At 52.1% G+C, this 11,536-nt stretch overlaps 1 long non-coding RNA gene across 1 annotated transcript; it reads left to right on the top strand.

The window, feature by feature from the left end:
* The first annotated feature begins 5,128 nt into the window (after positions 1 to 5,128).
* On the top strand, positions 5,129 to 6,731 carry LOC134426042 (uncharacterized). The gene is made up of 5 exons (XR_010029840.1): positions 5,129 to 5,285; positions 5,840 to 5,875; positions 6,000 to 6,038; positions 6,430 to 6,498; positions 6,590 to 6,731. It is a non-coding gene; the product is annotated as an uncharacterized LOC134426042 (long non-coding RNA).
* Positions 6,732 to 11,536: the final 4,805 nt, after the last annotated feature.

Here is an 11,536-nt window from a genome sequence, read left to right as displayed (position 1 = left end):
AGAGAAAAAGAGGGAGGAAGAGAAAGGAAGTTACAAAGCTACCAAACGTAGAACGGCGAAGTCCTTCAATGTCCAGCCAATGGAGTTCACCAGGTCACGTCTGGGGAGATCTCAGGGTTGCAGTTCATCCAAACTCTTATTATGCTCTTTTTTTTTGATGGGGGAAGGGGTAAAACTTGAAACTGAATCAAAGGTAGTCTATTGTATTTTGGGGGGGAAAAGTGGTATTTAGAGAAGGGTACACACAGTCCATGTTCTCAGCAGTGGGCGAGAGCCATTATCTTCTTGGTCCACTGCTCGCACCTGCAACATCCATCTTTCTTTGGTCAGCTTGCCTCCCCCACACACCTCCCCCAGGTTAGGGGCCTCAGTCCCAGTCCTTGGAAAGAGTGGGGGGGGGCCTTTTCACGTAGGGATTTCATGTCTCGGTCTTTGATGGAGAGGCTTCTTACATCTCAGTCTGTCTGTCATGGCAGTTGTAAGACAAGTGAGGGGTTTTCTGTGGGGACCACCCAAAACTCAGAAGTCCAGCCAGGCCGAGAGGTGGGACAACTTCCAAGGCTATTGTTGCAAAAAGGCAAGGTGCCCCCTTCTTCCTTTCATTGGGTTCAATGTAGCATACAGCCAACATACCTGTGAACAATAGCTTAGCAATACCAGGAGCTGTGCTCAGGTCTCGGGGCCCTTGGCATGTAACTTTCTCCAACAGGGCCAGAAACCTCAGACAAGGGTCTTTTATTCAGTGGTCCCCAATGACGATCATGAGGCAGATGAGAGAAACTTCGGACAGAGTCTCACACCTACATTGTATGGATGATGTACGAATCTGTGCTTCCACCAAGTCTCACTTAGACGCAGCACTTTCCTAGAGTGTCGCAGCTGTCGAAAGCACAGGGTTTCAGATAGCTCAGGAAAGTTCCAGCTATTGAGCCTATGGAAGCACCTCGGGTTTTTATTCACAGGAAGGACCATTGTGCCTCAATCTCTATCCATCAACAAGCACTCCCAGACATTAAAAAACATGCAACAGCTGTGCGGCGTCATCACGTGGATCTGACCTCTCCTGGGCCTCAGCACAGAAGAACTGGCACCGCTCTTTGACCTTCTACGAGGAGACGGCAACCTGACTTCCCCACGCTCGTTAATGCCAGAAGCCTGTGAGGCTTTGGAGAGAGTCGCCAACGCCATCAAACACCGCCAGGCACATCGGACAGACTGGTCCCTTCCCCTCAGCCTCGGTATTTTTGGTAAGTGCCCGAACTCCCATGCATTGCTCTTTCAGTGGGATGATACTGCAAAAAACCCACTCATCATCATCGAGTGGCTTTTTCTGCCGCACCAACCACATAAAACTGTTACCACCCCACCAGAACTTGTCGCCAAACTTATTATTAAAGGCCAACATCGCCTCTGGACCCTCGCAGCTTGCGATCTGGTGTGCATTTACCTCTTTTATACTTTGGAACAATTGGATTCTCTATTACAAACAAATGAACACCCGCAAATTTCATTAGACAGCTATCCCAGAAAAATTTCCATTCATTATCCTAAACACAGACTTTGTAAAGATTCACTGCATTTGTCCCCAAAATCATATAAAAGTAAAACTCCACTCAAAAATGCTATCACAGAGTTCATTGACGGTTCAGGCAATTCTCACAAGTCAGTGCTCACTGGAGGGACCCGCACACTCAGAAGGAGGAGTCTGAAATCTGGGTTGTTGAAGGTTCCACACAGACTGCAGAACTTGCTGCAGCAGTGAGGGCGTTTTGAACATTCCAACAAAACATCAATTTAATCACAGATTCTGCATTTGTCACCGAGATAGCAGAGCAGGCAGAGCGTGCCCTGCTCAAGAAAGTCCAAAATAAAAAATTATACAGCTTGCTCTCTGAATTAATTTGGTTCATCTCCCACAGAGAGCAACCTTATCACATCCTGCACGTCCGGTCGCACACAGAGCTGCCAAGATACATCACTGAGGGCAACCGGAGAGCAGACTTGTTAGCAATGGCAACAAGTGCCACCCACATTTCCCCTGCTGCACCACATGTCTTTCAACAGGCTTGTCTAAGCCATGCATTCTTCTGTCAGAACGCTCCAGCTTTGGTACGTCAATTTAAGATTTCCAGAGACCAAGCCAAGGCAATTTTCTCCACCTGCCCCAACTGCCAATCCCTCACCCACCCTTCCATAGGGACAAAACGAAGAAAATTACAATGACAACTAACTTGACCATTCATGTTTCTATCAGTGCTCGAACAGTCGATAACTGATTCACTTGAGGACCAGATGGCCACTCCCAGGACACCCCGAAATACCTTAACAGCTGCTGCCACCATCATTGTTTCCATCTTTCTACCACGGGTTGCAGCTGCGAAGGCCCTCGGTGAGCTTTCTCACCTGGAGTGCTGGCTTAGTAAGCAGACCAACGCTACGTCCGCTGCCTTATCAGATCTTCTAGCGGACGAGGAAACCACCAGACATGCCACCCTTCAGAACAGAGCAGCCATCGTTTTCCTGCTGCTCTCCCACGGCCATGGTTATGAAGATTTCAAAGGGCTTTGTTGTTTTAACCTGCCATCGAAAAGCACATTGATCCAGGCCAACATCAAACCAATGCAAGAGCAAATGAAGACTCTTCTTACTGAAAATAAAGTTGTGGACATGATGGACAAAAAGCTCATGCAGTGGAGTGTTCCTGTGTGGGTGGCCCCCATTCTTAAAAGTTTATTGTGGGTCCTTCTCATAGTTGTTATCGTTTCAGCAGCACTGATGTGTTTTAAGAAAACAATTGACAAAACACTGGGAAATGTTTATTTAATAAATAAAAAAGAGGGAGATGTTGGAGACAGCCATGGAGAAGAGGAACCTGGAATGCCATGGGAGGACACCACTGTTTAAGTTAAGGTGAGAGATTGCCGCAATTCCCCATGTTTCTTTGCTTGTTAATGTTAACGTGCTGTTGTCAATCGACTGCTGTTCGTCCCCCAGTTCCAGAAAGTTCTGTACTTCCCGTTCCTCCATTGGCTTTTCCCTAGAGACCCCTCCCACTCTGCCCCCCCATTGGTGCATCGCGTGTCACCCCACCTTAACCCCAACCCTGACTCCCTTCCACATTTGATTGTTTGTACCCTGACCCCTCCTGCCTTCCTCCAGTTATATACGCTGGCCCCAGCCCTGCTCCTGGCTCTTCGCCTCTGGTTCCCTTCAGCAGAGGTTGTGTTCCTGCTTGTTCCTGTTTCCCTCTTCACCCTCACTTCACTGGACCCTTGGATTTTCCCTTAATAAACCCGGCTGGATCTGCTATGTGAGGAGTCCTCTCGTCCCTCTGGTGAGGCTTTGATTGCAGCATGCGGGCTCAGGGTCTGCTGGGCTGGGGGAATTGTCAAGGCAGCCCCAAGTGGAGACGCTTTTGGTGCTGCAGGCACCTGACAGCACCTGCCTGGGGAAGCTGCTCTGGCCACCTGCAGCAACCAATTCCTTTTCCCAAGCAGCAGCTCCCAGTGTCCTCCACTGAAGCCCAGAGAGAGAGGGAGCAGCTGCCCTCAGCCCTGTCCTTTACCGCATCCCCATTCTCATGGAATGTCCCCCCTTGGAGAGAAACTCCCAGAGAAGTGCGACCAGATCCCCTCCTCCCCTGAGCTTGATCACTGCTTTTGTTTCTTAAGGATCCATTCCACCAGAGCAGTGGTATTGCACTGACAGCTGGGACACCAGCAGGGGATCACCCCACACTGCCCACTGTGCGCCAGGCTCAACGAGGTCTGCTTCCCCCCTGATTCTACCAGGCCTCTTCCCTTGGCTGTGGTTTTGCTGGATAGTGGGTCAGGACAGTGAGAATCTCCTTCACCCATTCATTCACCACTTAGGGTCCTGCAGACACTTCCTCAATTTCTCTCCAAGGTGACCTCAGCCCACCAATGATGTCACAGCTCTTGTCCATCTGGTCAAGAATCCCCCAGGAGGACACTCTGATCTCTCCTCCAAGGGCACAAAGCAGCAAAACCCCCGAGGAAAATCTTCCCCCTTGGGCCCTGCGCCTCCTTGGGTGAGTTCCAGAGCAAACAGTCAAGGCAGTGGCCTGAAATGTTTTCCCAGCTGAGTCATAGCACTTCTCTGATGGATCCACATTGTGCCTGGGGAAACAGATGTGCAGAATCCTTCACTAATGCCCTGGAATGTCAAACAGGAATCACAGCTTTGGACAGCTCTCAGGAACCACTTCACTGTGGATTTTCCTTCCTGGAAGCCCAAGATGTCACAACGTCCTCCTGGTGCCTCAGGGCTTGGGTAAACAGGGCTTGTCAGAGATGCTGGCAGGCACCAACACCCCTCCTCCTCACAGGGCACCTCTGTTACCCCAATTAGCTCCGAGTGGCTGCCTGGGGACAGGTGCCCACTTCCCCATGTCCCTGGGATGGGCACATCCTGCTCAGGGCCAGTGCTGGCCTGGGGCCAGAGCCAGGGCCATGACCCAGGTGTTCTGGGGGGGCTCCGTGGCTGCAGGTGTGACAGGATGAGGGGCAGGGCAGGGCATATTCCCCTCTGGACAGTGCTCTGGGCATGGAGCTTGGTCAGGTTTGGCATCTGTGGGGAAAGGGATATCGGGTTGTGTGGATGTGGGAATTGTCACTGCGGAGCCATTCCCCAGCCCTCAGCCTTGTCTGCAGATGATCAGCATTGCCCAGTGCTCCCCAGTGTCTGCAGTGCCTGAGATGCCAATCAGCCACCTGATCACATGTCCCTTGTTCCCCTTGTTCTCCCACATGTTGGGTTTGGGGCCGGGCTCCGCTCTGGGGTGTCCCACAGGGAAAGCTCTGGGAGGGCAGGGGCAGCAGGAGATGGGGGATCTGGCACTGGGGGCTGTTGGAGGATGGATTGTGTTGGAGTGGGGGCTGTCCCCACAGGGTCCCCAGGTGCCTTTGTCTCCCTGGCTGCCCCCTTTGGCCCCCCAGGTGCCTGGGCCCTTCCAGGGCCAGCTGCCCCGTGCAGGAACCTGGAGGAATGCCGGGCAAGGGGGCTGGATCTGTGCCACAGGTGGGGTGGGATGGACTCTGTGCCAGGGCTGGGCTTGTGGCCAGGGCTGGGGGCTGTGCCAAGCCGGGCTTTGGCCTGGGGGCTGGCAGGGAGGGTGCAGGGAGGAGTCCCGGCAGGGATAAAGGTGCTCCTCACCTGCTGCAGCCTCAGGCAGAGCTGCCCAGAGCCAGAGGAAGATGAAGGTGGCTGTGCTCAGCGTGGCCCTGCTCTTCTCCATCCTGCTGTGCCCCCCGGCACAGGCCAAGGTGAGGCACCAGCCAAACGCTGTCCCCACATCCTGCCCTTTCTGGCCTCCCGTCCCACCCTTTTGGTCCCTCCCCTGTGTCCCATTCAGGGTCCCCAGCTGCCCTCCCACTGACCATTCCTGAGGCCTTTCCTTTCATGTCCCCCCCTCAATCCTTTGTCTTTCTTCCTGGCCACTGCAGAGGGGTCCCCCTGTACAATTCCCTAACTCACTCCCCACTCCCACACCATCTCCCAGTACTGTTGGTTTTGTCCCCACCTGTCCTCATTCTTCTGTCCCCACCAAGCCCCTCCCTTGCACTCCCATGTCCCTACACCTCAATTCCTTTCTCCTCCCCTGTACCTCACACCCTGCTCCTTCCACACCCCCAGCCCTGTCCCCTGGGCCCTCAATTGACCCCAGATCAGTGGTTTTGGGTCTTCCCCCACCTCAAACAGATCTCCTTGGAGGCCCTGAATTCCCATCCCTCTGCCTGCGCCCTGCTCCCTGCACCCGTGTGTCCCCCCACAGCCCCACAAGGTCCAGTCCAGACCCAACCTTTGTTCTCCTTTCCAGGCACTCCTGAAAGGAACCCAAGATGATCTGCGGGAGGTGAGTGGGCTGCTGGCATATCAGGGCATCCCCTCAGGGAATTGGGGGACAGTGGTGTCCCCCTATCCCTTGCTGGCACTGGGGGCATCCCAGTGACCAGCGAGGTCTCCTGGTCTCTCTGCAGTTGGATTTAGACAATGTCGTGGTCCTGGAGACGCCTCTGGTAGGTACCACAAGTTCTGCCGGCACCAGACCCTCCCATTGCATGGCCACCACAGTCCAGGCCATCCCAGTGTGTCCCAGCACAGCCCAGTGCACCCCTCCTGACAGCCCAGACAATGCCCTGCCCCAGGGCTCCTCCCCAGGGAAGCCTTTGCCCAGGGCCCTGCTGCATTCCCATCCCTGTCACCCCAGGACCCCCTGGATGAGCCAGGACGCAGCCCCTGCCCCAGCTGTGCCTCTTGGCCCAGAGCCCAGTGCTTCTGGGCAGCAGCACAGCGGCTCCTGCACCCAATTGCTGCCACAGCCCCTTCCCCAAGGCCCCCCTGCTCTCCCCTGCCTCCAAGTGCAGCCCGGTGCCCCCAGTGTGTCTCTAACGCTGCCTTTGTCCCCAGCCCCCTGTGGCTGAAGAGCTGCAGGCTCTCCTGCGGCAGAAGCGCCTGGCTGCCTCTCTGGATGCCTAGGTGAGCCGTGCCTGCAGGGACAGGGCTGGAGACAAAGCCCAGCCATGGCCCAGTGGGCTCCAGAGCTCACCTTCTGGGGTTTGTCTTTTAGGGTTGGAAGGACCAGTGTCCTTTTTCCTCTCCAGTGGCATGAGGTGATGATCATCACTGGAGAAAACCCCTGAACTCTTTGAGCCCTGGGCCATTTCCCCTGAAGAATCAATCATCAAGAATCAATAAACCCTTTGAGCAAAGCTTTGCTCTGTGTCCATGTGTGTCCATGGATCTGGATTTCCTCCTTTCCAGTGGTCCAGGGAAGTCAGGCCAGGTCTGGGCTTTGCTGCCTTTACACAGTCGGTGCCTTCCCCCAGACAAATGGTGTGTTGGGAGTTGTGCAGAGTCCAGGGGGAGTGGGTTGACTGGGGGGATGGGTGTCCAAGTGGTGAGAAAGGCGGTGGTTCACTGTCAGCGTGGTAGGAATGGCCTGGGTTTAAAAGAAAAAGAAATAATTTCAAAGAAACTTTCTTTTACAACTTTTTCTCCCTGTGAGAAATCACTGTTTACTTCTCAATATTTTGAAAGGTCTATTAAACACTTAATAAAACTTACAAGAAAGGGACTAAATAAGGAAAAAATTATGGTGCTGGGAGCCTCCCCCACTTCGTGGCTGGTAACCACGTGGCTGGCTCATCCACACAATGGCTGCTCTCCCTTTTATATCCTTGCTGTTGCAACAGGCAGCCCAAGCTCCTCCCAAAGGCTGTCTGTTGACTCTTGGTCGCTGTCCATTGGTGTAGACTGCTTTCTTGGAACTGGATTGGAGGACAGGTGGTGCTAAGCCTTGCCCCTTAGGAACAATTTACCCCTCCCCAAATGCCCGGACTACCAAGATCATCCCGGGATAACAATGCTGGGCGGGGGGAACACATTGCAGTAACATAACTATACTTCTGTACAACTTCTCTTAACATACTTATCATGTCCCGCCTTTAATTGGGAGAGCCAAACATCTCATTACTCATCTCTAACACTGTGGCGTTCACATTCTCTGAAAAAATCCCTTTGCCCAGGATTTTTCTCCTGGGAAGCTGAGACACCTCAGAGAAAAAGGAAAACAAATCTTATCTCATTTGCTTCTCCTGTGTTGTGCTCATGTGCAGAATGTGTTTGGAGATTGTTTACCCACAGGTGATTTGTTTGATTGGATTCTGGTGGGAGTTATTTTGTCTTGTTGGCCAATTATGGCCAGGCTGTGTCAAGACTCTGGAAAGAGTCAGGAGTTTTCATTATTATCTTTTGAACATTCACTAAGTATCCTTTCTGCATTCTTTAGTATAGTATAGTATAGTATTCTTTAATAAAATATAGTATTGTAAAATAATAAATTAGCTTTCTGAGAACATGGAGTCAAATGCAACATTGCTGCCTTCGTTGGGCATCCCTGCAAATACAATATAACACCCCCAAAATTCTTGATTTACTCAAAAGAATTTAAATGCCAAAAAAAATCTTCATATGTCAAAAGTAGGTTGAAATTATTTATTGGTCTGGAAATTTGGTACCCTGGCAGGACGGGGCTGCTGGGTCTACCTGTCTGCAGGGCCCTGCGGGGCTGTGGGGTTTCCTGGGTGAGGGGCCCTACACGGTCACCCGTAATGCCTGGCCACAGTGGGGTAGAGCCACCACGGTGTCCTGGGAAAGGGCGAGTGGTTCTACCTGGCTCTGGGGTCGTTCTTGGCCGCTGAGTCCATCGGCTCCAGCAGGACTTGGGTGAATTTTGGGGTGGGCCAGGTGGACCAGTTGTTCCCGGCCATCCTGAGAGCTCACCTGGGCTCAGTCATGTTCGCTGACTCCAGTTCCAATACTGAAGGAACGACTGGTGCTGGCAGCACCCCAGGGAAGTCTCACAGCAGAGCTGGCACAGGGCATTGCCCTGGCAGAAGAGCAGGGAAAATGTCTTGGCCATGAGCAGCAGAATGGCGAGAAAGCCCCTGGTGCAGGAGTTGCCCACCCCAGCAGGTTGAAGGCAGGTTTGGGTTGCATTCCTGCTGTCCTGGCAGTGAAATTCTGAGCAGAGGGCACAGAGGTGTCTTCTCCACGGGGCTCACAGGTGACACCGAGATGCTGTTGGGGAGCTGAGCCCTGCCTGAGGGCAGACTCAGCCCAGCAGGAGCCCCAGGCTGACACCGCGCTGGAATCCACACCTGGCTCAGGGGGCCGCAGTGCCATGAGTGGGGAACAGCTTCCCCTGAAACAGGGAGAGCTGAACTTTGGAGCCACCTGCTTCACAGCTGGAATGGTGTCAGCATCAGGGAGCAGACTAAAGAGGAAAGGGAGGCCTTCGGTGTGAGATTCTGAGGAAGATTTATTCCTCAAAGGTAAGAGGCACCAAAGAGCCTCAAGCACCAGTGTGCTCAGGATTTTATACAGCACTAGAACTGTGGGTGGGCACGATCGCTGAACCAATAGGGAATCAGGGAGGGAGGAGCAAAAGGAGGGGAATACATCTCAGGGGCCAATGGGATAAGGGGGGTGGTGGGCAGGTCACATGGGCCAATGGGGCATCATCCACGAGGGGAATTCCTGAGGGGCGGAACCTGCAGGGGAGGGGTTTACAGGAGACTGACAGGGAAGGGTCCAGAACAGGGGCAGAGTTTACAGGGATGGATAGGGAAGGCACTGGAATACAGGGTGGGGATTATAATGATTGAAGGGTAAAAGGGGAGGGATATAACCTGGGAATAATCCAGCTTGGGGAAAGACAACAGACAGGGGGTGAACTGAAACAGACCATCCAAAAAGCTATGAAATAAAAGGGCACTGCAACAGCGCCCGATAAAGAGGGATGCAGGACACATTTTATGGTGCAAAAAGAAAGGATCAATCCTGTGCTATTTTTATACGGTCTTTTTATAGGCCTTTTTGAAGGGTTTTTTAAGAACATCCCCTGTCTATCCCCAGTTGGTCAGCAACAAGTTGTTACCCTGTATTGATTAGTCACTCAAACCCCTGGTGTGTATGTGCAGGAAAAGTTGTTTGTGAGAGATAGTCTTCATTTTTCTATCTAAAAGAGAAAAAACGGTTTATACAGGTGGCTGGTGTTTATCACAGTCTTACAGCTCTTTTTCAGGGAAAGTAGGTTGTTTTCCACAGTCCTAGAGCTCTGTCTCAGGAAAAACAAGTTGTTTTTCCCTGCTCCACAACTCTGTTCTCACAAAGAGTTGTCAGCTTTCTCATGGCTTCTGCCTCTTGCTGGGATTTATTAAAAGGCCTTCAAAGGATTCACTTTGAGCAGGTCAAGAGCCCAGCCGAGGCTACACTCAAAATGGATGACTGGTCAGGTGTTTTCACACTTTCATAAGGTTTGGTCCGTTTAAATATTGGGCTTAGTTGTCCAATTACAGCCTCAGGTTATGCAGTCCCATCATCCTGGTTTGCTCTCCGCAATTCGCTGTTGTTTGCACTTTTTGTGCCTGAAGCTGCAACAGTGTCTGGTTCTGGGGCTAGAAAAGGATTGTTTTGTCTGACTACACTGTGAAGAGAACTTGATAACACTGTGTATGAAGTCCAGAATTACAGACTAATGCAGTAGAGAATCTGGAAATATGACAGCTAAAACTGAAGGCATCAGCGTGTTCCATGTTCCCTTGGTTCCATGCGGATCCACAGCATCAAAATGGCCACTTGTTCCCACGAGGTTCCCTGATGTCACCGTGGTGTCCTTGGACCCACCTGGTCACAACTGACCCATGGTTCCATGAGGTTCCCCAGTGTCACCATAGTCACTATCAGAGGATGGATGAGATCAATGTCCTGAGACACTGTGGGATGAGCTGTCAATCAGTCACACAGTGGGGACAGTGCTAACCCAGCCCTGATTGCCTGAGTGATCAGAAATCCCACCTGGGGGGAGACCCACAAAGGCCCGGAGGCTTAAAAACACGGAGCACAAGGTCAGCCCCTGGTATGGACTCTGCCCTCTCCTGGGGTTTGTGTTTCACCCACACTGGAACCCTAGGAGCTGATAGTCATATGTGTGTCTTTCTATAGAGCATCTGTCTTTCTGGCTCTCTCTCTTTCTTCTCCTTCTAATGCTCTTTATATGGAACATTTTTGGGTACCTCAACAGCTTACATGTTCAATGATTTCTACATCAAATGAACTAAGTTAATGAAGTTACTGCTATGATAACTATTTTCTTTGTAATTGGATGTTGCATGAAATCCTCTTCCAAAGTTTCTTGTTTTTTTGTACTTGGCCTGTAAAATTTTGTGTAATTCCTGACCTCTTGCAGATATCTGGCTGGTGTTTTTCCTGTGCACCAAACTTGAGTAAAGGTGGCAGATGAATTGGTGAGTTGGCACGCAAACCCCGAACGGAGCTCCAGGTGCATGGAGGATCGGGGCAGTGTGAGTCACGCACAATCCCTGCAGTGGGGGGACACGGGTCCCTAGCGGGGTTTAGGGTGCCCCAAGTACAGCAGCAACACTGAGGAGAGCCAAGAGGGCCCCAGTGCCCAGGGTGGGACGGCGGTGCTGGGGGTTCAGGGTGCCACCCTTCAGGTAGAAACCGTAAACCCACTGGAGGCCCCTGGGGGGATTGGGGTCACAGGGCAGGGCAAGGCTGGGCTTACAGGGCAGGGCAAGGCTGGACCTGCCCCTTGCTCCCCCACACACAAAATGTTTAGAGCCAACAATCTCCTCTGGTCGGTCACAACAGGCAGTGCTGGAGGTGAAATCCCAATTGTGGCCATGGGCACCTGGCTGAGAATGACAGTTCTTTTCCATAGGAAGGAAAGCACAGAGCCTCAAGGTTTGGAAGGAAGGTGACAGCCTCAGTAGGCCAAGGCCAGCTAGACATGTCAGTAATAGCAGATTTTGTATTTAGGGAATTTTGGAGGTGGAAACCCAATCTCGCCATCGGCACCTGGAGAAGCAGGACAGTTCTTTCCCATGGGAAGGAGAGCATGGAGCCTCCCCCAGTGTTTTGGGGACAGATGAGAGGTGACCCTTGTGAAACTACTGCCAGCCAGACTTGTCCTGGCAATATTCCTATGGAA

This window comes from Melospiza melodia, chromosome 17, assembly GCF_035770615.1.
Source record: "Melospiza melodia melodia isolate bMelMel2 chromosome 17, bMelMel2.pri, whole genome shotgun sequence".
NCBI lineage: Eukaryota > Metazoa > Chordata > Aves > Passeriformes > Passerellidae > Melospiza > Melospiza melodia.
This window is presented reverse-complemented; position numbering and strand designations above follow the sequence as displayed.